Genomic DNA, 27719 nt, shown 5'->3' on the forward strand with positions numbered 1-27719 from the left:
CAACAAACGCTGAGCAACGAGCAAGCGGCAAAACAAAACTAATGCAAAACCCCCGGTATTGTCATTCACAAATCTTCTACCTTTTACTTCCCTCCCAGACTGTCCCCTGTCCCTTCATCTGAGTGGCATGTAGGGGCCCTACCCCTGTCCTTCCATCTGAGTGGCCTGTAGGGGCCCTACCCCTGTCCCTTCATCTGAGTGGCATGTAGGGGCTCTACCCCTGTCCCTTCATCTGAGTGGCATGTAGGGGCTCTACCCCTGTCCCTCCATCTGAGTGGCATGTAGGGGCCCTACCCCTGTCCCTCCATCTGAGTGGCATATAGGGGCCCTACCAATGTCCCTCCATCTGAGTGGCATGTAGGGGCCCTACCCCTGTCCCTCCATCTGAGTGGCATATAGGGGCTCTACCAATGTCCCTCCATCTGAGTGGCATGTAGGGGCCCTACCCCTGTCCCTCCATCTGAGTGGCATATAGGGGCTCTACCCCTGTCCCTCCATCTGAGTGGCATATAGGGGCCCTACCAATGTCCCTCCATCTGAGTGGCGTGTAGGGGCTCTACCCCTGTCCCTTCATCTGAGTGGCATGTAGGGGCCCTACCCCTGTCCCTCCATCTGAATGGCGTGTAGGGGCCCTACCCCTGTCCCTCCATCTGAGTGGCATGTAGGGGCTCTACCCCTGTCCCTCCAGCTGGCCGGGGTCTTCGCTCGGCCAGCTGGTGGGGTGACATCAGGGCCATGGCACACTGTGCAGGGACCCAGCCTGTTACCTGCTGCCATTGATCAACTATAACAGAGTGGGGATGCACTCAACCAAAACACCTCTGCGCAGTAGTCAGTCACACACACACACACACACACACACACACACACACACACACACACACACACACACACACACACACACACACACACACACACACACACACACACGCATGTATTCAAGGACACACACACACTGAAATGTTAGGACATTGGGGTCCTGAACATGTAGGAAAACACATAGACACACAGCCTCAGCATTCGCCTGGAGGATGGCCATTTTTCACTGTCAGGGAGTATCCCCATACGGGCTCCATAGGGTAGAGGAGGGTGCTGATTTCAGCAGGATAGGGATAAAGAAATCTAACCTGCCCGCCTCTTTAATATTGTATTATGGTCTCTTTATCGTGTTCAATACAATAAAGTTTCCTATAGAAATCTCTTCCTGGATCTTATCCCTGCTTATTGGGCTGTTGTTATAACATGGAGTAATGCTACCTGGATACACACTGATAAACACATCACATCAGTGGGGCTGCATTGGACAAGTAGCTAGGTGTTGCTGTCTGGTTTTGCCTCCTCTATTTCTCCTTATCAGGTATTCTGCTGGCGGGTCGCTACATCTGATGGTGATGGTGTAGGTTGAGGTGGTGGAGGTGGAATTAGTGGAGGAGGTTGTGGAATTAGTGGTGTTGGTAGAGGTGGTAGAGGTGGAGGTGGTGGAGTTAGTGGTGGTGGCGGTAGAGTTGGAGGTGGTGGAGTTAGTGGTGGTGGCGGTAGAGGTGGTGGTAGAGGTGGAGGTGGTGGAGTTAGTGTGGAGTTAGTGGTGGCAGTAGAGGTGGAGTTAGTGGTGGTGGAGTCAGTAGTGGTGGTGGTGGTAGAGGTGGAGTTAGTGGTGGTGGAGTTAGTGGTGGCAGTAGAGGTGGAGTTAGTGGTGGTGGTGGTGGTAGAGGTGGAGATAGTGGTGGTGGTGGTAGAGGTGGAGTTAGTGGTGGTGGAGTTAGTGGTGGCAGTAGAGGTGGAGTTAGTGGTGGTGGTGGTGGTAGAGGTGGAGATAGTGGTGGTGGTGGTAGAGGTGGAGTTAGTGGTGGTGGAGTTAGTGGTGGCAGTAGAGGTGGAGTTAGTGGTGGTGGTGGTGGTAGAGGTGGAGATAGTGGTGGTGGTGGTAGAGGTGGAGTTACTGGTGGTGATAGTAGAGTTGGTAGAGGTGGAGTTGGTGGAGTTAGTGTGGAGTTAGTGGTGGCAGTAGAGGTGGAGTTAGTGGTGGTGGAGTCAGTAGTGGTGGTAGAGGTGGAGTTAGTGGTGGTGGTAGAGGTGGTAGAGGTGGAGTTAGTGGTGGTGGTGGTGGTAGAGGTGGAGTTAGTGGTGGTGGAGTTAGTGGTGGTGGTGGCAGTAGAGGTGGTGGTGGTGGAGTTAGTGGTGGTGGTGGCAGTAGAGGTGGAGTTAGTGGTGGTGGTAGAGGTGGTAGAGGTGGAGATAGTGGTGGTGGTGGTAGAGGTGGAGTTAGTGGTGGTGGTGGCAGTAGAGGTGGAGTTAGTGGTGGTGGTGGCAGTAGAAGTGGAGTTAGTGGTGGTGGTGTTAGTGGTGGTGGTGGCAGTAGAAGTGGAGTTAGTGGTGGTGGAGTTAGTAGTGGTGGTGGCAGTAGAAGTGGAGTTAGTGGTGGTGGAGTTAGTAGTGGTGGTGGCAGTAGTGGTGGAGGTGGTGGAGTTAGTGGTGGTGGTGGTGGCAGTAGAGGTGGTGGTGGTGGAGTTAGTGGTGGCAGTAGAGGTGGAGTTAGTGGTGGTGGTGGTGGTGGTGGCAGTAGAGGTGGAGGAGTTAGTGGTGGTGGTGGTGGTGGTAGAGGTGGAGTTAGTAGTGGTGGTGGTGGTAGAGGTGGTGGTGGTGGTGGCAGTAGAGGTGGTAGAGGTGGAGTTAGTAGTGGTGGTGGTGGTGGTGGTGGTAGAGGTGGTGGTGGTGGAGTTAGTGGTGGTGGCAGTAGAGGTGGAGTTAGTGGTGGTGGTGGTGGTGGTAGAGGTGGTGGTGGTGGAGTTAGTGGTGGTGGCAGTAGAGGTGGTGGTGGTGGAGTTAGTGGTGGTGGTGGTGGCAGTAGAGGTGGAGTTAGTGGGGGTGGTGGTGGCAGTAGAGGTGGAGTTAGTGGTGGTGGTGGTGGCAGTAGAGGTGGAGGAGTTATTGGTGGTGGTGGTGGCAGTAGAGGTGGAGGAGTTAGTGGTGGTGGTGGTGGTGGTAGAGGTGGTGGTGGTGGAGTTAGTGGTGGTGGCAGTAGAGGTGGTGGTGGTGGAGTTAGTGGTGGTGGTGGTGGCAGTAGAGGTGGAGTTAGTGGTGGTGGTGGTGGCAGTAGAGGTGGAGGAGTTATTGGTGGTGGTGGTGGCAGTAGAGGTGGTGGTGGTGGAGTTAGTGGTGGTGGTGGTGGCAGTAGAGGTGGAGGTGGTGGAGTTAGTGGTGGTGGTGGTGGCAGTAGAGGTGGAGGTGGTGGAGTTAGCCAAATCTAGTAATTTAAAAGGGAGTCCAAATGCTTTTTTTTTAATATATAGTGTATACTTGCCTTTGAGATCCATAAGAAGGCTTGTCCTTAGCTGCCATTATCCACTTTGTTAAGAAGCTCTGATTAATTTGTCAAGTTTCAGATTCGGTATCAACCCAGACTAATTACAAACATTGATTAGAGTTGATTGAGGAAACGCACAGTTGAACCATTCTGTTTCTTTCAGCTGCTTCTTGCTCACCAAGAAAGAAAACATAATACTCACACACAAACACACTTTGTCACATCTGACCATCACGTCTGCGTGTTGTTTTTGTCAATTCCAGGAGGAAGCATTCCGTTGTATGGAAGAGGATGTACGCTACCGTTCAAAAGTTTGGGGTCACTTAGAACTGCCCTTGTTTTGAAAGAAAAGCAAACATTTCTGTCCATTAAAATAACATCAAATTGACGTTGAGACTGGTGTTTTGCAGGTACTATTTAATGAAGCTGCCAGTTGGGGACTTGTGAGGTGTCTGTTTCTCAAACTAGTGACTCTAATGTACTTGTCCTCTCGCTCATTTGTGCACTGGGGCCTCCCACTCCTCTTTCTATTCTGGTTAGAGACAGTTTGCGCTGTTCTGTGAAGGGAGTAGTACACAGCGTTGTATGAGATTTCCAGTTTCTTGGCAATTTCTCACATGGAATAGCCTTAATTTCTCAGAACAAGAATAGACTGACGAGTTTCAGAAGAAGGGTCTTTGTTTCTGGCCATTTTGAGCCTGTAATCGAACCCACAAATGCTGATGCTCCAGATACTCAACTAGTCTAAAGAAGGCCAGTTTTATTGCTTCTTTAATCAGCACAACAATTTTCAGCTGTGCTAACATAATTGCAAAAGGGTTTTCTAATGATCAATTAGCCTTTTCAAATGATAAAGTTGGATTAGCTAACACAACGTGCCATTGGAACACAGGAGTGATGGTTGCTGATAATGGGCCTCTGTACTCCTATGTAGATATTCCAAAAAATCAGCCGTTTCCAGCTACAATAGTCATTTACAACATTAACAATGTCTACACTGTATTTCTGATCAATTTGATGTTATTTTAATGGACAAAAAATGTGCTTTTCTTTCAAAAACAAGGACATTTCTAAGTGAGCCCAAACGTTTGAACGGTAGTGTAGGTGGGGTGTAGATCCCTCTTGGGTCTGGTAGGCAGAGCAGAACTGTTCCATCATTAACATGTGAGACCTGGCGTCTGGTAGGCAGAGCAGAACTGTTCCATCATTAACATGTGAGACCTGGCGTCTGGTAGGCAGAGCAGAACTGTTCCATCATTAACATGTGAGACCTGGCGTCTGGTAGGCAGAGCAGAACTGTTCCATCATTAACATGTGAGACCTGGCGTCTGGTAGGCAGAGCAGAACTGTTCCATCATTAACATGTGAGACCTGGCGTCTGGTAGGCAGAGCAGAGCTGTTCCATCATTAACATGTGAGACCTGGCGTCTGGTAGGCAGAGCAGAGCTGTTCCATCATTAACATGTGAGACCTGGCGTCTGGTAGGCAGAGCAGAACTGTTCCATCATTAACATGTGAGACCTGGCGTCTAGTAGGCAGAGCAGAGCTGTTCCATCATTAACATGTGAGACCTGGCGTCTGGTAGGCAGAGCAGAACTGTTCCATCATTAACATGTGAGACCTGGCGTCTGGTAGGCAGAGCAGAACTGTTCCATCATTAACATGTGAGACCTGGCGTCTGGTAGGCAGAGCAGAACTGTTCCATCATTAACATGTGAGACCTGGCGTCTGGTAGGCAGAGCAGAACTGTTCCATCATTAACATGTGAGACCTGGCGTCTGGTAGGCAGAGCAGAACTGTTCCATCATTAACATGTGAGACCTGGCGTCTGGTAGGCAGAGCAGAACTGTTCCATCATTAACATGTGAGACCTGGCGTCTGGTAGGCAGAGCAGAACTGTTCCATCATTAACATGTGAGACCTGGCGTCTGGTAGGCAGAGCAGAACTGTTCCATCATTAACATGTGAGACCTGGCGTCTGGTAGGCAGAGCAGAACTGTTCCATCATTAACATGTGAGACCTGGCGTCTGGTAGGCAGAGCAGAGCTGTTCCATCATTAACATGTGAGACCTGGCGTCTGGTAGGCAGAGCAGAGCTGTTCCATCATTAACATGTGAGACCTGGCGTCTAGTAGGCAGAGCAGAGCTGTTCCATCATTAACATGTGAGACCTGGCGTCTGGTAGGCAGAGCAGAACTGTTCCATCATTAACATGTGAGACCTGGCGTCTGGTAGGCAGAGCAGAACTGTTCCATCATTAACATGTGAGACCTGGCGTCTGGTAGGCAGAGCAGAACTGTTCCATCATTAACATGTGAGACCTGGCGTCTGGTAGGCAGAGCAGAACTGTTCCATCATTAACATGTGAGACCTGGCGTCTGGTAGGCAGAGCAGAACTGTTCCATCATTAACATGTGAGACCTGGCGTCTGGTAGGCAGAGCAGAACTGTTCCATCATTAACATGTGAGACCTGGCGTCTGGTAGGCAGAGCAGAACTGTTCCATCATTAACATGTGAGACCTGGCGTCTGGTAGGCAGAGCAGAACTGTTCCATCATTAACATGTGAGACCTGGCGTCTGGTAGGCAGAGCAGAACTGTTCCATCATTAACATGTGAGACCTGGCGTCTGGTAGGCAGAGCAGAGCTGTTCCATCATTAACATGTGAGACCTGGCGTCTGGTAGGCAGAGCAGAGCTGTTCCATCATTAACATGTGAGACCTGGCGTCTAGTAGGCAGAGCAGAGCTGTTCCATCATTAACATGTGAGACCTGGCGTCTGGTAGGCAGAGCAGAACTGTTCCATCATTAACATGTGAGACCTGGCGTCTGGTAGGCAGAGCAGAACTGTTCCATCATTAACATGTGAGACCTGGCGTCTGGTAGGCAGAGCAGAACTGTTCCATCATTAACATGTGAGACCTGGCGTCTGGTAGGCAGAGCAGAACTGTTCCATCATTAACATGTGAGACCTGGCGTCTGGTAGGCAGAGCAGAACTGTTCCATCATTAACATGTGAGACCTGGCGTCTGGTAGGCAGAGCAGAACTGTTCCATCATTAACATGTGAGACCTGGCGTCTGGTAGGCAGAGCAGAACTGTTCCATCATTAACATGTGAGACCTGGCGTCTGGTAGGCAGAGCAGAACTGTTCCATCATTAACATGTGAGACCTGGCGTCTGGTAGGCAGAGCAGAACTGTTCCATCATTAACATGTGAGACCTGGCGTCTGGTAGGCAGAGCAGAGCTGTTCCATCATTAACATGTGAGACCTGGCGTCTGGTAGGCAGAGCAGAACTGTTCCATCATTAACATGTGAGACCTGGCGTCTGGTAGGCAGAGCAGAACTGTTCCATCATTAACATGTGAGACCTGGCGTCTGGTAGGCAGAGCAGAACTGTTCCATCATTAACATGTGAGACCTGGCGTCTGGTAGGCAGAGCAGAACTGTTCCATCATTAACATGTGAGACCTGGCGTCTGGTAGGCAGAGCAGAACTGTTCCATCATTAACATGTGAGACCTGGCGTCTGGTAGGCAGAGCAGAACTGTTCCATCATTAACATGTGAGACCTGGCGTCTGGTAGGCAGAGCAGAACTGTTCCATCATTAACATGTGAGACCTGGCGTCTGGTAGGCAGAGCAGAACTGTTCCATCATTAACATGTGAGACCTGGGGTCTGGAAGAGAGAAGGAACACAACGCCGTGCTCAATCACCGCCGAGGGGTCAAAGATTAACAAACGACTTCTCACCTCCTGTCTACATGGCTCAGGAGGGGGGGGGGGGGTTAATAAGCATCTGTTTTTCTCTATCACCACCAATCAAAAGGATTTCTCAGATGTATTTTTAAGCAGAATGAGATAAGTAGACAATTAGTTTACAAAACTACACAAAATCACATAGCAATGAAAGAAGAGAATGAAGAAGAGTGACTATTTTTAATTGGACTTGTGTGTGGTTCTCCTCTCCGCTCCCCCATCACCAGGTCTCTCCTCTCTGCTCCCCCTTTATCAGGTCTCTCCTCCGCTCTCCCCATCACCAGGTCTCTCCTCTCTGCTCCCCCTTCATCAGGTCTCTCCTCCGCTCCCCCATCACCAGGTTTCTCCTCTCTGCTCCCCCTTTATCAGGTCTCTCCTCCGCTCCCCCATCACCAGGTCTCTCCTCTCCTCTCCCCCATCACCAGGCCTCTCCTCTCCCCCATCACCAGGTCTCTCCTCCGCTCCCCCATCACCAGGTCTCTCCTCCGCTCCCCCATCACCAGGTCTCTCCTCCGCTCCCCCATCACCAGGTCTCTCCTCCGCTCCCCCATCACCAGGTCTCTCCTCCGCTCCCCCATCACCAGGTCTCTCCTCCACTCCCCCATCACCAGGTCCCTCCGCTCCCCCATCACCAGGTCCCTCCGCTCCCCCATCACCAGGTCTCTCCTCTCCACCATCATCAGGTCTCTCCTCTCTGCTCCCCCATCACCAGGTCTCTGCTCTCCACCATCACCAGGTCTCTCCTCTCCACCATCATCAGGTCTCTCCTCTCTGCTCCACCATCACCAGGTCCCTCCTCTCCACCATCACCAGGTCTCTCCTCTCCACCATCACCAGGTCTCTCCTCTCTGCTCCCCCATCATTAGGTCTCTCCTCTCTGCTCCCCCATCACCAGGTCTCTCCTCTCCACCATCACCAGGTCTCTCCTCTCCACCATCACCAGGTCTCTCCTCTCCACCATCACCAGGTCTCTCCTCTCTGCTCCCCCATCATTAGGTCTCTCCTCTCTGCTCCCCCATCACCAGGTCTCTCCTCTGCTCCCCCATCACCAGGTCTCTCCTCTCCCCCATCATCAGGTCTCTCCTCTTCATTCCCTCTCTCTCCTTATTTCCCTCCTCTGTGTGCTCATCTTGTCTTCAATTAGCCTTGGCCAATCAGTGGTCCAATTAACTTTTTCCATGATTTCCTCCTTTCTCCTGTTGCTGATTAATACGCAGTCAGTTCCCAATACACACACACACACACACACACACACACACACACACACACACACACACACACACACACACACACACACACACACACCCATCCACCAACCCACCCACACAAGCAAATACCCCAATCATCTCCGAATTAGTGTTCCAGTAATTAGGAGTGACGAACAAGAGGTGTCTGACCACAGAGCTCAGCAGCGTGCGGGATTTAACATTTACATTTTAGCAGACACTCTTATTATTCAGAGAGACTTACAGCTAGTGCATTCATCTTAAAAAGGAATTTCACACCTTGTTTTCCTCATATCTGATGCATTTCTAGGATAGTGAGATGCATATATATACTTTTAAACGGTAGTATATATATATATATATATATATATATATATATATATATATATACCCTACCGTTCAAAAGTTTGGGGTCACTTATAAATGTCTTTGTTTTCGAAAGAAAAGCTACTTTTTTTGTCCATTAAAATAACATCAAATTGATCAGAAATACAGTGTATTTCAGTTGTTAATGTTGTAAATGTGTCACGTTTCTCGTCGGTGGAATGACCGGACCAAGGTGCAGCGTGGTAAGCGTACATCGTTCTCTTTATTGATGACACCAAAAGCAAAATAACAACGACAAAAACGAAAGCGCAGAGTTCTGTAAGGTAAATAAACTATACAGAAAACAAGATCCCATAAAACCCAAAAGAAAAATGAGAACTTATATATGATCTCCAATCAGAGACAACGATAGACAGCTGCCTCTGATTGGGAACCATACTCAGCCAAAAACACAAAGAAATAGAAAACATAGATTTTCCCATCCGAGTCACACCCTGACCTAACCAAACATAAAGAATTAAAAGGATCTCTAAGGCCAGGGCTTGACAAAATGACTACTGTAGCTGGAAACGGCTGATTTTTATTAAATGGAATATCTACAGTTGAAGTCGGAAGTTTACATACACCTTAGCCAAATACATTTAAACTCAGTTTTTCACAATTCCTGACATTTAATCCGAAGTAAAAATTCCCTGTCTTAGATCGGTTAAGATCACCACTTTATTTTAAGAATGTGAAATGTCAGAAGTAGAGAGAATTATATATTTCAGCTTTATTTCTTTAATCACATTCCCAGTGGTTCAGAAGTTTACATACACTCAACTAGTATTTAGTAGCATTGCCTTTAAATTGTTTAACTTGTGTCAAACGTTTCGGGTAGCCTTCCACAAGCTTCCCACAGTAAATTGGGTGAATTTTGGCCCATTCCTCCTGACAGAGCTGGTGTCAGGAGGAATGGAACACGCTTTTTCAGTTCTGCAAACACATTTTCTATGAGATTGAGGTCAGGGCTTTGTGATGGCCACTCCAATACCTAGACTTTGTTGTCCTTACGACATTTGCGACAACTTTGGAACTATACTTGGGGTCATTGCCAATTTGGAAGACCCATTTGCGACCAAGCTTTAACTTCCTGACTGATGTCTTGAGATGTTGCTTCAATATATCCACATCATTTTTCTACCTCATGATGCCATCTATTTTGTAAGTCCACCAGTCCCTCCTGCAGCAAAGCACCACCACAACATGATGCTGCCACCCCCGTGCTTCACGGTTGGGATGGTGTTCTTCAGCTTGCAAGTCTCCCCTTTTTTCCTCCAAACATAACGATGGTCATTATGGCCAACAGTTCTATTTTTGATTCATCCATCCAGAAGACATTTCTCCAAAAAGTACGATCATTGTCCCCATGTGCAAATCGTAATCTGGCTTATTTATGGCGGCTTTGGATCAGTGGCTTCTTCCTTGCTGAGCGGCCTTTCAGGTTATGTCGATATAGGACTCGTTTTACTGTGGATATAGATACTTTTGTACCTGTATCCTCCAGCATCTTCACAAGGTCCTTTGCTGTTGTTCTGGGATTGATTTGCACTTTTCGCACCAAAGTACGTTCATCACTAGGAGACAGAACGCGTCTCCTTCCTGAGCGGTATGACGGCTGCTTGGTCCCATGGTGTTTATACTTGCGTACTATCGTTTGTACAGATAAACGTGGTACCTTCAGGCATTTGTAAATTGCTCCCAAGGATGAAACAGACTTGTGGAGGTCTACAAAAACATTCTGAGGTCTTATCTGATTTCTTTTGATTTTCCCATGATGTCACACAAAGAGGCACTGAGTTTGAAGGTAGGCCTTGAAATACATCCACAGGTACACCTCCAATTGACTCAAATTATGTCAATTAGCCTATCAGAAGCTTCTAAAGCCATGACATCATTTTCTGGAATTTTCCAAGCTGTTTAAAGGCACAGCCAACTATGTATGTAAACTTCTGACCCACTGGAATTGTGATAAAGTAAAAGAATCTGTCTGTAAACAATTGTTGGAAAATGACTTGTTTCATGCACAAAGTAGATGTCCTATCCGACTTGCCAAAACTATAGTTTGTTAACAAGAAATTTGTGGAGTGTTTGAAAAACAGGTTTTAATGACTCCAACCTAAGTGTATGTAAACTTCTGACTTCATCTGTAGACATTCCATCCATAAGAAATCAGCTGTTTCCAGCTACAATAGTCATTTACAACATTAACAATGTCTACACTGTATTTCTGATAAATTTGATGTTATTTTAATGTACAAAAAATGTGCTTTTCTTTCAAATGACATTTCTAAGTGACCCTAAACTTTTGACACTACCTGTCAAAAGTTTTAGAACACCTACTCATTAAAGGGTTTTTCTTTATTTGTACTATTTTCTACATTGTAGAATAATAGTGAAGACATCAAAACTATGAAATAACACACATGGAATCATGTAGTAACGAAAAATGTCAATATATAATATACATATATCAAAATATACAACGGACTAGGCATACTCGTTGCGGGCCCCGGACTGGGCACCGTCGCTGGTGGCTCCGGACTGGAGAACGTCGCTGGAGGCTCCGGACTGTGGAGAACGTCGCTGGAGGCTCCGGACTGGGGACCGTCGCTGGAGGCTACGGACTGGGGACCGTCGCTGGAGGCTACGGACTGGGGACCATCACTGGAGGCTCTGGACTGGAGACCTTCGCTGGAGGCTGCGGACTGGAGGCCTTCGTTGGAGGCTTCGTGCCATGACTCCTCACTGGAAGCTTCATGCCATGGATCATCACTGGAGGCTTCTTGCCATGGATCATCACTGGAGGCTTCTTGCCATGGATCATCACTGGAGGCTTCTTGTCATGGATCATCACTGGAGGCTTCTTGTCATGGATCATCACTGGAGGCTTTGTGCCATGGATCATCACTGGAGGCTTCGTGCCATGGATCATCACTGGAGGCTTCGTGCCATGGATCATCACTGGAGGCTTCGTGCCATGGATCATCACTGGAGGCTTTGTGCCATGGATCATCACTGGAGGCTTCTTGCCATGGATCATCACTGAAGGCTTTGTGCCATGGATCATCACTGGAGGCAAATTGCCATGGATCAAATTGAAGTGGGTCTAGGGTGTCAGGTAAGATAGAGGGGATATGATCCTTAACTAGCCTCTCAAAGCACTTCATGATGACAGAAATGAGTACTACAGTGCGATATTCATTTAGTTCAGTTACTTTTGCTTTCTTGGGTACAGGAACAATGGTGGACATCTTAAAGCAAGTGGGGACAGCAGACTGGGATAGGGAGAGAGTGAATATGTCTGTAAACACTCCAGCCAGCTGGGCTGCGCATGCTCTGAGGACGCGGCTAGGGATGCCGTCTGGGCTGGCACCCTTAAATGTTAACACGCTTACATGTCTGACTCACATCGGCCACGGAGAAGGAGAGCCCACAGTCCTTGGGAGTGGGCCACATCGGTGGCACTGTGTTATCCTCAAAGCCCGGCGAAGAAGGTGTTTAGCTTATCCAGGTGCAAGACGTCGTTTCCCTTTGTAATCCTTGATTGTCTGTAGGCCCTGCCACATAAGTCTCGTGTCTGAGCCGTTGAATTGCGACTCCACTTTGTCTCTGTACTAACATTTTGCCTGTTTGATTGCCTTACAGCGGAAATAACTATACACTTCTTGATGAACACAGTCACCTTGTCCGTCAATGTTATTCTCAGAGGCTACCCGGAACAGATACCAGTCTGCGTGATCAAAACAATCTTGAGGCATGGGTTCCGATTGGTCAGACCAGCGTTGAATAGACCTTATCACGGGTCATTCCTGTTGGAGCAAAATGGAGTCGTGATCTGATTTGCCGAAGGGAGGGCGGGGGAGGGTCTTGTAGCCACCCTGGAAGTCGGAGTAATAATGGTTGAGCATTGTTGCAGTGCTAGTACTATAGGCAATGTGTGGATAAAGCTTTGGTAGCATTTTCCTCAAATTTGCTTTGTTAAAATCCCCAGCTTCTACAATTGCGGCTTCAGGATATGTGGTTTCCAGTTTGCACAAAGTCCAGTGAAGTTCCTTGAGGGCCGTTGTGGTATTGGCTTGAGGGGAATATACACGGATGTAACTATAACCAAAGAGATTTCTCTCGGGAGGTAATACAGTCAGCATTTGAGTGTGAGGTTTTCTAGGTCGGATGAACAAAAGGACTTGAGTTTCTGTACATTATCACAATCGCACCGTGAGTAGTTAATCATGAAACTTACACCACCGCCTTTTTTATTCCCTGAGAGTTCTTTATTCCTGTCTGAGCGATGTCCTGAGAACCCAGCTGGTTGTATGGACATTGACAGTATATCCAGAGAGAGACATTATTCCGTGAAACAGAGTATGTCACAGTCCCTGATGTCTCCCTCGAAGGAGATTCTCGCCCTGAGCTCGTCTACTTTATTGTCCAGAGACTAAACATTAGCGAGTAATATACTCAGAAACGGTGGATGTCCACGCCTTCCAGGTTCGGATTAGAAGTCCACTCCGAATACCTATTCTCCGCCCGCGGTGTCTTGGAGCAGCCTCTGGGATAAGTTCAATTGCCCTGGGGAACAATGGATCCAATTCGGGAAAGTCGTATTACTAATTGTAATGCTGGGGAGTTAGCGCCTCTCTGATATACAAAATATATTTCCTGCTGTATATGTAATAATAAAACAAAAAAAACGTTCTGGGCTAATAATGTAAGAAATAACACCAAAATAAAAAAAATACTGCAAAGTTGCTTAGGAGCTAGAAGCAGAGCTGCCATGTCTGTCGGCGCCATCTTGTATTAGTGGGTGGGAGTTGGACAGAAAGACAGCAGGTGTGGTATGAAAAGCTGCAGGTCTGGGCGGGAGCGGGATGAAGAAATCAGTAACTCGCAGACCTCTACTCCCCTGTATTATAGATTTTGATAAATATCTTTGGATATCTGAATGTCTAGCATCTGTTTGATTCTACAGAGCCCTGTACAGCTCTGTATCTGTATCATTTGTAATTATTATTATTATTTATATATATATATTATCCTATTTTATTTATTTTAATATATTTATTTATTTTAGGTATTATTATTTTTATTAACTCCATTGTTGGCTAAGGGCTTGAAAGTAAGGATTTCACTGTAAGGGTTGGATATGGATAAGGTTGGATATTCCAGGGAAGGTAGTCCAAATCGACAGATTCCTAGGAGGGAGGAGGAAATGGCGACTGCTTGAATCTGAAAGTGCGGCAGGGGAAGTGTGTGATAAGGAATGGAAAATAGTGAAATCAAAGACTGGAACAAAATGAGCAAAAGCTGTAGTAGAAGACAAGGATCGGTCCAATAATGCATTTCTTATTGGACTGCATTTTTTGGACAAGGACATTCCTTTGGGAAATCCATTTGTAATATCGAGGACTATGAAGAAAGCCGTGGGAATAGTGGATTATAAATCAAGGTGAATAGTGGATTATAAATCGAGGTGAATAGTGGATTATAAATCGAGGTGAATAGTGGATTATAAATCGAGGTGAATAGGGGATTATAAATCGAGGTGAATAGTGGATTATAAATCGAGGTGAATAGTGGATTATAAATCGAGGTGAATAGTGGATTATAAATCGAGGTGAATAGTGGATTATAAATGGAGGTGACTAGTGGATTATAAATGGAGGTGACTAGTGGATTATAAATGGAGGTGACTAGTGGATTATAAATGGAGGTGACTAGTGGATTATAAATGGAGGTGACTAGTGGATTATAAATCGAGGTGACTAGTGGATTATAAATCGAGGTGAATAGGGGATCATAAATCGAGGTGAATAGGGGATTATAAATCGAGGTGAATAGGGGATCATAAATCGAGGTGAATAGTGGATTATAAATCGAGGTGAATAGTGGATTATAAATCGAGGTGAATAGTGGATTATAAATCGAGGTGAATAGTGGATTATAAATCGAGGTGAATAGTGGATTATAAATCGAGGTGAATAGTGGATTATAAATCGAGGTGAATAGTGGATTATAAATCGAGGTGAATAGGGGATTATAAATCGAGGTGAATAGGGGATCATAAATCGAGGTGAATGGTGGATCATAAATCGAGGTGAATGGTGGATCATAAATCGAGGTGAATGGTGGATTATAAATCGAGGTGAATGGTGGATTATAAATCGAGGTGAATGGTGGATTATAAATCGAGGTGAATGGTGGATTATAAATCGAGGTGAATGGTGGATTATAAATCGAGGTGAATGGTGGATTATAAATCGAGGTGAATGGTGGATTATAAATCGAGGTGAATGGTGGATTATAAATCGAGGTGAATGGTGGGTTATAAATCGAGGTGAATAGTGGATTATAAATCGAGGTGAATAGGGGATTATAAATCGAGGTGAATAGTGGATTATAAATCGAGGTAAATAGTGGATTATAAATCGAGGTGAATAGTGGATTATAAATCGAGGTGAATAGTGGATTATAAATCGAGGTGAATAGGGGATTATAAATCGAGGTGAATAGTGGATTATAAATCGAGGTGAATAGTGGATTATAAATCGAGGTGAATAGTGGATTATAAATCGAGGTGAATAGTGGATTATAAATCGAGGTGAATAGTGGATTATAAATCGAGGTGAATAGGGGATTATAAATCGAGGTGAATAGTGGATTATAAATCGAGGTGAATAGTGGATTATAAATCGAGGTGAATAGGGGATTATATATCGAGGTGAATAGTGGATTATAAATCGAGGTGAATAGTGGATTATAAATCGAGGTGAATAGTGGATTATAAATCGAGGTGAATAGTGGATTATAAATCGAGGTGAATAGTGGATTATAAATCGAGGTGAATAGTGGATTATAAATCGAGGTGAATAGTGGATTATAAATGGAGGTGAATAGTGGATTATAAATGGAGGTGAATAGTGGATTATAAATGGAGGTGAATAGTGGATTATAAATGGAGGTGAATAGTGGATTATAAATGGAGGTGAATAGTGGATTATAAATGGAGGTGAATAGTGGATTATAAATGGAGGTGAATAGTGGATTATAAATGGAGGTGAATAGTGGATTATAAATGGAGGTGAATAGTGGATTATAAATGGAGGTGAATAGTGGATTATAAATGGAGGTGAATAGTGGATTATAAATGGAGGTGAATAGTGGATTATAAATGGAGGTGAATAGTGGATTATAAATGGAGGTGAATAGTGGATTATAAATGGAGGTGAATAGTGGATTATAAATGGAGGTGAATAGTGGATTATAAATGGAGGTGAATAGTGGATTATAAATGGAGGTGAATAGTGGATTATAAATGGAGGTGAATAGTGGATTATAAATGGAGGTGAATAGTGGATTATAAATGGAGGTGAATAGTGGATTATAAATGGAGGTGAATAGTGGATTATAAATGGAGGTGAATAGTGGATTATAAATGGAGGTGAATAGTGGATTATAAATGGAGGTGAATAGTGGATTATAAATGGAGGTGAATAGTGGATTATAAATGGAGGTGAATAGTGGATTATAAATGGAGGTGAATAGTGGATTATAAATGGAGGTGAATAGTGGATTATAAATGGAGGTGAATAGTGGATTATAAATGGAGGTGAATAGTGGATTATAAATCGAGGTGAATAGTGGATTATAAATCGAGGTGAATAGTGGATTATAAATCGAGGTGAATAGTGGATTATAAATCGAGGTGAATAGTGGATTATAAATCGAGGTGTATAGTGGATTATAAATCGAGGTGAATAGTGGATTATAAATCGAGGTGATTAGTGGATTATAAATCGAGGTGACTAGTGGATTATAAATGGAGGTGACTAGTGGATTATAAATGGAGGTGAAAAGTGGATTATAAATGGAGGTGAATAGTGGATTATAAATGGAGGTGAATAGGGGATTATAAATGGAGGTGAATAGGGGATTATAAATGGAGGTGAATAGGGGATTATAAATGGAGGTGAATAGGGGATCATAAATGGAGGTGAATAGGGGATTATAAATGGAGGTGAATAGGGGATTATAAATCGAGGTGAATAGTGGATTATAAATCGAGGTGAATAGTGGATTATAAATCGAGGTGAATAGTGGATTATAAATCGAGGTGAATAGTGGATTATAAATCGAGGTGAATAGTGGATCATAAATCGAGGTGAATAGTGGATCATAAATCGAGGTGAATAGTGGATCATAAATCGAGGTGAATAGGGATCATAAATCGAGGTGAATAGGGGATTATATATCGAGGTGAATAGTGGATTATAAATCGAGGTGAATAGTGGATTATAAATTGAGGTGAATAGTGGATTATAAATCGAGGTGACTAGTGGATTATAAATGGAGGTGACTAGTGGATTATAAATGGAGGTGACTAGTGGATTATAAATCGAGGTGACTAGTGGATTATAAATCGAGGTGAATAGGGGATCATAAATCGAGGTGAATAGGGGATTATAAATCGAGGTGAATAGGGGATCATAAATCGAGGTGAATAGTGGATTATAAATTGAGGTGAATAGTGGATTATAAATCGAGGTGACTAGTGGATTATAAATGGAGGTGACTAGTGGATTATAAATGGAGGTGACTAGTGGATTATAAATCGAGGTGACTAGTGGATTATAAATCGAGGTGAATAGGGGATCATAAATCGAGGTGAATAGGGGATTATAAATCGAGGTGAATAGGGGATCATAAATCGAGGTGAATAGTGGATTATAAATCGAGGTGAATAGTGGATTATAAATCGAGGTGAATAGTGGATTATAAATCGAGGTGAATAGTGGATTATAAATCGAGGTGAATAGTGGATTATAAATGGAGGTGAATAGTGGATTATAAATGGAGGTGAATAGTGGATTATAAATGGAGGTGACTAGTGGATTATAAATGGAGGTGAATAGGGGATTATAAATCGAGGTGAATAGGGGATTATAAATCGAGGTGAATAGGGGATCATAAATCGAGGTGAATAGGGGATCATAATTCGAGGTGAATAGGGGATTATAAATCGAGGTGAATAGGGGATCATAAATCGAGGTGAATAGTGGATTATAAATCGAGGTGAATAGTGGATTATAAATCGAGGTGAATAGTGGATTATAAATCGAGGTGAATAGTGGATTATAAATCGAGGTGAATAGTGGATTATAAATCGAGGTGAATAGTGGATTATAAATCGAGGTGAATAGTGGATTATAAATCGAGGTGAATAGTGGATTATAAATCGAGGTGAATAGGGGATTATAAATCGAGGTGAATAGTGGATTATAAATCGAGGTGAATAGTGGATTATAAATCGAGGTGAATAGTGGATTATAAATCGAGGTGAATAGTGGATCATAAATCGAGGTGAATAGTGGATCATAAATCGAGGTGAATAGTGGATCATAAATCGAGGTGAATAGGGATCATAAATCGAGGTGAATAGGGGATTATAAATCGAGGTGAATAGGGGATCATAAATCGAGGTGAATAGGGGATTATATATCGAGGTGAATAGTGGATTATAAATCGAGGTGAATAGTGGATTATAAATCGAGGTGACTAGTGGATTATAAATGGAGGTGACTAGTGGATTATAAATGGAGGTGACTAGTGGATTATAAATGGAGGTGACTAGTGGATTATAAATCGAGGTGAATAGGGGATCATAAATCGAGGTGAATAGGGGATTATAAATCGAGGTGAATAGGGGATCATAAATCGAGGTGAATAGTGGATTATAAATCGAGGTGAATAGTGGATTATAAATCGAGGTGAATAGTGGATTATAAATCGAGGTGAATAGTGGATTATAAATCGAGGTGAATAGTGGATTATAAATCGAGGTGAATAGTGGATTATAAATCGAGGTGAATAGTGGATTATAAATCGAGGTGAATAGGGGATTATAAATCGAGGTGAATAGGGGATTATAAATCGAGGTGAATAGGGGATCATAAATCGAGGTGAATGGTGGATCATAAATCGAGGTGAATGGTGGATTATAAATCGAGGTGAATGGTGGATTATAAATCGAGGTGAATGGTGGATTATAAATCGAGGTGAATGGTGGATTATAAATCGAGGTGAATGGTGGATTATAAATCGAGGTGAATGGTGGATTATAAATCGAGGTGAATGGTGGATTATAAATCGAGGTGAATGGTGGATTATAAATCGAGGTGAATGGTGGATTATAAATCGAGGTGAATAGTGGATTATAAATCGAGGTGAATAGGGGATTATAAATCGAGGTGAATAGTGGATTATAAATCGAGGTGAATAGTGGATTATAAATCGAGGTGAATAGTGGATTATAAATCGAGGTGAATAGTGGATTATAAATCGAGGTGAATAGGGGATTATAAATCGAGGTGAATAGTGGATTATAAATCGAGGTGAATAGTGGATTATAAATCGAGGTGAATAGTGGATTATAAATCGAGGTGAATAGTGGATTATAAATCGAGGTGAATAGTGGATTATAAATCGAGGTGAATAGGGGATTATAAATCGAGGTGAATAGTGGATTATAAATCGAGGTGAATAGTGGATTATAAATCGAGGTGAATAGTGGATATAAATCGAGGTGAATAGGGGATTATATATCGAGGTGAATAGTGGATTATAAATCGAGGTGAATAGTGGATTATAAATCGAGGTGAATAGTGGATTATAAATCGAGGTGAATAGTGGATTATAAATGGAGGTGAATAGAGGATTATAAATGGAGGTGAATAGTGGATTATAAATGGAGGTGAATAGTGGATTATAAATGGAGGTGAATAGTGGATTATAAATGGAGGTGAATAGTGGATTATAAATGGAGGTGAATAGTGGATTATAAATGGAGGTGAATAGTGGATTATAAATGGAGGTGAATAGTGGATTATAAATGGAGGTGAATAGTGGATTATAAATGGAGGTGAATAGTGGATTATAAATCGAGGTGAATAGTGGATTATAAATGGAGGTGAATAGTGGATTATAAATGGAGGTGAATAGTGGATTATAAATGGAGGTGAATAGTGGATTATAAATGGAGGTGAATAGTGGATTATAAATGGAGGTGAATAGTGGATTATAAATGGAGGTGAATAGTGGATTATAAATGGAGGTGAATAGTGGATTATAAATGGAGGTGAATAGTGGATTATAAATGGAGGTGAATAGTGGATTATAAATGGAGGTGAATAGTGGATTATAAATCGAGGTGAATAGTGGATTATAAATCGAGGTGATTAGTGGATTATAAATGGAGGTGAATAGTGGATTATAAATGGAGGTGAATAGTGGATTATAAATGGAGGTGAATAGTGGATTATAAATGGAGGTGAATAGTGGATTATAAATGGAGGTGAATAGGGGATTATAAATGGAGGTGAATAGGGGATTATAAATGGAGGTGAATAGGGGATCATAAATGGAGGTGAATAGGGGATTATAAATGGAGGTGAATAGTGGATCATAAATCGAGGTGAATTGTGGATTATAAATCGAGGTGAATAGTGGATTATAAATCGAGGTGAATAGTGGATTATAAATCGAGGTGAATAGTGGATTATAAATGGAGGTGAATAGTGGATTATAAATGGAGGTGAATAGTGGATTATAAATGGAGGTGACTAGTGGATTATAAATGGAGGTGAATAGGGGATTATAAATCGAGGTGAATAGGGGATTATAAATCGAGGTGAATAGGGGATCATAAATTGAGGTGAATAGTGGATTATAAATCGAGGTGAATAGTGGATTATAAATCGAGGTGAATAGTGGATTATAAATCGAGGTGAATAGTGGATTATAAATCGAGGTGAATAGTGGATTATAAATCGAGGTGAATAGGGGATCATAAATCGAGGTGAATAGTGGATCATAAATCGAGGTGAATAGTGGATTATAAATCGAGGTGAATAGGGATCATAAATCGAGGTGAATAGTGGATTATAAATTGAGGTGAATAGTGGATTATAAATCGAGGTGAATAGGGGATCATAAATCGAGGTGAATAGTGGATTATAAATCGGGTGATCTGGATACAATCGGGTTGAAGGAAGTGGATTTGATGTCCTTTAAAGCCACATCACAAGTGTCTAAGAAGACCAGGAAGCTGGACATCATTATATTACATTTACATTTAAGTCCTTTAGCAGACGCTCTTATCCAGAGCGACTTACAAATTGGTGCATTCACCTTATATCCAGTGGAACAGCCACTTTACAATAGTGCATTTTAGCAGCCAAGATGTTTTTGGGTCTCCAAGACTTCACGGCAGAACACTACAAGGACTATTTGTCGCTAGGAAATGTTCCGCTCTCACAGGAGGCTTTTGAGGCTGTGTTAGGACCTGATTAGAATGAGTTTTTGGTACATAAAAACAGGTTGATTTTGTTAAGTTAATTTATTTTTTGGTAGTTCGCATGATGTTTAATGTTTTCCTTTTTGGGATCCTTATTATCCACCCGCACAGTAGGTGGCGGAATGCACTTCTAATTGTTGCGAACGCCATTATAACATAGAAGAAGAAGAAGAGGTTTGGAGACCCCTGTTCTACATGGTCTTATGCTGAACTATGCTAGCTGTGTTTACACAGGCAGTCCAATTCTGTTATATTTTCCCACGAATTGGTCTTAACCCCTTCAGATATTTTTCAATACTGATCTGGTCAAAACACCAATTAGCGAAGAAAAAAAAACATTAGAATTGGGCCGCCTGTGTAAACACAGCCATAGTCCTTTATCCGATTCAGTACACTGGCAGTGGTGTTCGGCATGGTGGGCTGGGGAAACTGAGATACTTTGTGCTGATGGCGAATGGTCTTGTCCTATCTGCGGTGAACGGCCAGCTGGATAAGACTCTGCTGAAAGTGGTCTAGGGCTTCTTAACCACCAACTGTATGGTCCCCTTGCAGAAGATTCAATGGTAATGCACGTCTCCTGGAAAAACATGGTTGTGATGTTAGCATTTTACACTTTTTGTAGAAGGGACGTAGGGCAACACGCCTTTGTTGGTAAAGGTGTCAATCGAATGGGACCGGCTAGCGTATTGTTTAGGGACAATGAGGGGACATTGGGAGCTTTTTTTGAGAGGAAAGATCAGGCAACAAATTGAATGGGCTGGGGGGAGCCTAAAGAAGGTGTGAAAGGTCTTAGGAAGGCAGTTCTTACACAGTATGAATTGTTGTGTATGGGAGATTGAGGAGAAATGGCACCTCAAACGCTCTCATACACAACAATTTATTTACTGCCTATCTAAGCACAATCCTGCACAACAACCCCCCCCCCTTCCTCATCTTAAACAGTACTGTCTGTAAACCTCCCCCAGCCCATAGACTTTGACTGATCAGGAGTAGCCTTTTCCAGGGGCTTTTTCTATTGTGTTTTGAGAATCTGCAGAGATAAGAATGAGGTGGTTGTGTCATTACTGTTGTAGTCTTGATTTTATACCTTTTCAGTGTCCCTTGTTGGTTTCTGTCCCACAATCTTGGGCTCCATAAGCTCAATATGCCTTCACTTTGGGGTATTTTTCAGCAAGGCACTGTGGAGTGACTCCAGATAACCTGAGTTTTAACAAAGAGAAAAGGTAAAAAGACAAGAGGGCTAGACTAAATTGATTACATGATCTGGAAGGTACTCTGTGGTCCTCAGACTAATTCTAACCACCTGTAACTCCATAGTACAAACACAAACCATACAAACACTACCCACTTCACGTTTATACCATGCTTACTGTAAATTGAGCTATCTTAGCTGTCAGCTTGTAAATATTTTTGACAACTTACCTTCATCTTGTGCAGAGCTAGGGGTTGGAAGCACATGTTGGTGGAAACAGATGCTGTACCAACTACAACAAAAAAAACAACAATACACAATTTAATCACCCAGCCATTTGTATTGATCTCTATTAGACTCGCTAGATTACCATACCTAACATGGACATTTCAATATTGTCTGCTTGCTGTTAGCTAACTAACGTCAATAATTGGCAGGAAGATTGCTATCCAGCTGAGACTGGCTGAGAACCAACTAACCAACCATAGACGATTTATACACATTCATCGTTGCTAACGTTATCAACACACAAACAGAGAGATCTAGCTATATAGACAATTATATTTTCAGTGACTGACTTTTCTCCAGACAAAGGTAGAATAGATGGCTGCCAGATTGAGCTACTCTTATTTGCTAACATTAGCTAACTTAAGTTAGCTAAAGTCAGTCAAAGGTAGAACGAACAAACAAACAAACATGTTTATGCTGCAGAAGGTAGTTACCAGTCTAGCAGTGACTACCATGGCATAGGCGAAATTGATTGACAGTGTGCAATACCAAAAAAAGATAGCTATACGATTTAGCTGAGGGCTTTCAGAAATCAATACTGTAAGTTACAGGACTGTAACTTTAGCTAGCTAACTTAGCTAACGTAAACTCACCCCATTCCGTACAAATGTGCGTAACCGCGACATTCAAACGAGGCTACAAAGAAAACGAATGGGACTGTAGCGACTGTGTTGACTTCAAAATTGGGGGTGTGAACTAGGTTTCTATTCATGCGTTGATCGACATGGTAATGGCTCTATAGTATTGGAGAAAAGTTTAAAAAACTGACCCTCCGTTACATCTTGACGTGTCATGTCGTAACGTACAGCACACATAAAGCAACTATTTCTGTCTTACAATCTCTCTCCACCAGGTGTAGAACTTCTCTCATCGTTTAACCTGTCTAGGATCAGCGTGGCGCTAGCGGCACACCCCCCCCCCCCCCCACTGAAAAACCAGTGCCGCGAAATTCAAAAAAAATATTTTTTAAAAATATTTAACTTTCACACATTAAAGTCCAATACAGCTAATGAAAGACACAGATCTTATGAATCCAGTCAACATTTCCGATTTTTAAAATGTTTTACAGGGAAGACACAATATGTAAAGATGTACATCTATTACCTAAAAACACATTAGCATAATCCACCATCTTTTATTTGTCCACCAACACCAGTAGCCATCACCAATTCGGCTAAACTAAGATATTTATAGCCCCTAACCAACAAAAAAACTCATTAGATGACAGTCTGATAACATATTTATGGTATGGGATAGGTTTTGTTAGAAAAAAGTGCATATTTCAGGTATATGGCATAGTTTACAATTGCACCCACCATCACAAATGGACTAGAATAATTACAATGAGCAACGTGTTTACCTAACTACTAATCATCAAACATTTCGTAAAAATACACAGCATACACGAATCGAAAGACACAGATCCTGTGAATACAGACAATATTTCAGATTTTCTAAGTGTCTTACAGCGAAAACACAATAAATCGTTATATTAGCTTAGCACATAGCAATTAGCAGCCCAGCATTGATTCTAGCCAAAGTGAGCGATAAAAGTCAACATCGCCAAAAGATATAAATTTTTTCACTAACCTTCTCAGAATTCTTCTGATGACACTCCTGTAACATCACATTACAACATGCATATACAGTTTGATCGAAAATGTTTATATTTAGCCACCAAAATCATGGTTAGACAATGTGAAATGTAGACAAGCTGGTAAAGAAAACGTCCTTGCGCCACTTAGACAGTGATCTACTCTTATACATAAATACTCATAAACGTGACTAAAAAATATAGGGTGGACAGGGATTGATAGACAATTTAATTCTTAATACAATTGCGTTATTACATTTTTTAATTTATCCTTACTTTTCAATACAGTTTGCGCCAAGCGAAGCTACGTCAAAAAACATGGCGTCCTAAGCCACTAAAATGTTTCGACAGAAACACGATTTATCATAATAAAAATGTCCTACCTTGAGCTGTTCTTCCATCAGTATCTTGGGCAAAGGATCCTTTCTTGGGAGAAATCGTCTTTTGGTGGAAAGCTGTCCTCTTGCCATGTGGAAATGTCAACTACGTTCGGGATGAACTGAAAAGCGTTCCCAACTTTTCACATCGTTGCAAAAATAAATGTCCCAAAATCGCACTAAACGGATATAAATTGCTATAAAACGCTTTAAATTAACTACTTTGTGATGTTTGTAACTCCTATAACGAGTGAAAAGATGACCGGAGAAATATAACAGGCTAAACTAACGCTTGGAACAGGAGAGGGTCGGTGTCTTCCACGCGCGTTACGCAGCAAGAAAAGACTTGCTAGCTAAAGGTTTTTTTCATTTGTAGGGCCTGTGAACGAGCAATCGAGCCCGTTGGAATCGTCATCACGTAAAGGCATCCAGGGGAAGACGTAAGAAGTGTCCGTATAGTCATAGCAACGACAGTGCCCGTTTAAATGACTTCAGAAAAGTGGCCAACGTTTCTCAAATCTGACTCCATGTCAGGGAAATTGCTGTAGAATGGGCTCTGTTCCACTTAGAGACAAAATTTCAACTCCTATAGAAACTATAGACTGTTTTCTATCCAATAATAATAATAATATGCATATTGTACGATCAAGGATTTTGTGGGAAGCCGTTTAAAAAATTAGCCACATTAGCATAAATAGTCTAAACAGCGCCCCCATCCCCAACAGGTTAAAAACAAGAAATGGACAGTGACGGGGGTAAGGGGGGATACCTAGTCATTTTTTTCGTCATGATTGCATGCGATCATCATTCTCAAAGCCGCTGTTTACTTCTAAGATCACTTTAGCACCGCCCTAAAAACCCGATTCAAATTCGACACAAACCTTCAAATAGGAATGTAATGACACTTTATATAAACTCTTTATAGTGTTTTATTTACATTTTAGAGGACAGAGTTGGACAGATCGAGTGAAAAAAGCATTTTTCCCACACGACATCTGTCCTTCTCACTACCACGCATTAGTTTCGCTTCCCACCCGCCATTTTTAAAAAGACCCGACATGGCTCATTGCCTGCTTGAATTATGGAATAACGGGCAGTGTTTGGGTCATGTAATTGATTCTGTTGGAAAGGGGAGAAATTGTGCTTTACAATGGTATTGACATTACAGTTGATCTGGAAGTATTACGTTTTTGGGGCGCTAAAATAAGGGCAATTGTACGGACCAAGGCGATGTACGAGTTTACGTGAGTTTACGTTAGTCCAGCTAGGCTATGAAGCTAGCTAATATTAGATTACCTCTAATTGAGAATCTGTCGTTTTGTTGTGGAGGAAAAAAATCTATGGTATCGCATCACTTCTCAGCTGTTGTCGAAATGTATTCTCCATCAGTTCAGCCTGAAAATCCCTCTGGTAATCTTTGGTCACCGTAAGGCTTATCATTCTTGATAACCGCAAGGCACTGGCAGCATCGGGGTACATTTCTGGTTGGTAAAACGGTGAGAGAGAAGTTATTTTTGCTCTTGTTTGTAATTAGCATAGCCAGGCACAGAACACCACACAGGCATGATGACAAGCACTAGTGAAAAACAAACAAAATATCTTTCAGAATTTCTGAGATTGCTGTGCGTTGTTCGTTCGAAGTACACAATGCCATCGTCCAAGTTGTGGGCATGACTCCTCTACCTAGCAGGAGGTATCTGCATTTGATATGAATGCAGGACTTTGGTTCACTATGAGCAGACAAATACACAGGAAGTCGAAACTTCCTGATTCAACAAGTGAAATGAAAATGTGCTAGTTCTAGCTTGTGGTTTGGATAATTGTGATGTTTATGATAAAAATGTAATGTTGTTACTATAGTAATGCCGTGACAGAGCCAGGGTGAAATTCCCCTTTAAGATTGCTACACTCTTAGAAGAAAAGGTCCTATCTAGAACCTAAAATGGTTCTTTGGCTGTCCCCATAGGAGAACCCTTTGAAGAATCATTTTCTGTTCCAGGTGGAACCCTGGAACCCTTTTACATGGAACCCTCTTTCCACAGAGGGTTCTACATGGAACCCAAAAGAGTTCTACCTGGAACCAAAAAGGGTTCTACCTGGAATAAAAAAGGGTTCTCCTATGGGGACAACCGAGAACCCTTTTAGAACCGTTTTTTCTAAAGAGTGTAGGTGGGACAACCACGTATCACAGTCATAGTAAGTCCATTTTTTTCCTCTATAAAGTAGCCATCAGCAAAGTCAGTGCAAGTAGGGAAAAAAAGTAAAATGTTAGTTCACGTAGGCGAGGTTTCATTTAATTTATTTAGTATCTCTCTGTGTGAAAGAAAAAATGAAAGAAATAAGAGCATAAGAGAGTGTCGAGACTGTCCTGTGAGGATATAGATGGGTCGGATCAGCTTTGCAGTGGATGACATCGACCAGACCCCCTCTCCCCTGTAGGGTGGTACGTTGACAGTTCACACCCTGTTGTAAATCAGGGATTAGAACTTTCAGCTATCTTCCCCGTCCAAATTAACACAGGAATGTGCCTTTGTTCACAGATGTTTTCCCACCGAAACTGACACATTCTAAAGCGAGTACTGGAACAATATTTCTAACATATAACGTGGGGAATGTCAGAGGTGATATGAAGAATAATAATGTCATATGGGCTGTTATTTTGTGATGTTATAAAGGAAATAGTGTAACTTGAAAAGTATACACACTTCATGTACGAAGTCTTCATCCTCTACGTTGTACAAGAACACTTCTGAAAGTGTTTTTGTTAAGAGAGGGATGTGATCTTAGAAATTATACGAGGAAATTGTTTCTATAAGGAGGTCAGAAAACATGTCAGCCTGACTAACCGCCCCAATTTGAAGAACTGTATAAAATGAGGGGTTAAAAATGAACATATCAGACCAGAGAGGCGTGTAGCTGCAGCTCACATCCAATGGGGTTTGAACTCTGAAATCTCAACACGAGGTAGAGACGATAAGTCACCTCCTGGACAATCACTGGTACAGCTGTCTAGCTGTCCTAAGTATCTAGAAAAGGGAACTGAAGTGGCACCATTCCACTACTCTTCTCAAATCACTGTAGTACGCTACTCTCATCACCCAACGGGAACCATCAACACGACTGGCTAGCCTATCTTCAAAAGGAGGCAGCTTCAGGAGCGAATGGAAAGTAGAATAAACTCTGTAGCTCTGTTCAGGACTACACGACAAGTCAACGGATACCGAACGACGGCAGAGGAGGACAACAGAGATGAGACTGGTGG

Source organism: Salvelinus fontinalis, chromosome 3 (assembly GCF_029448725.1).
Source record: "Salvelinus fontinalis isolate EN_2023a chromosome 3, ASM2944872v1, whole genome shotgun sequence".
In the NCBI taxonomy this organism is placed as follows: domain Eukaryota; kingdom Metazoa; phylum Chordata; class Actinopteri; order Salmoniformes; family Salmonidae; genus Salvelinus; species Salvelinus fontinalis.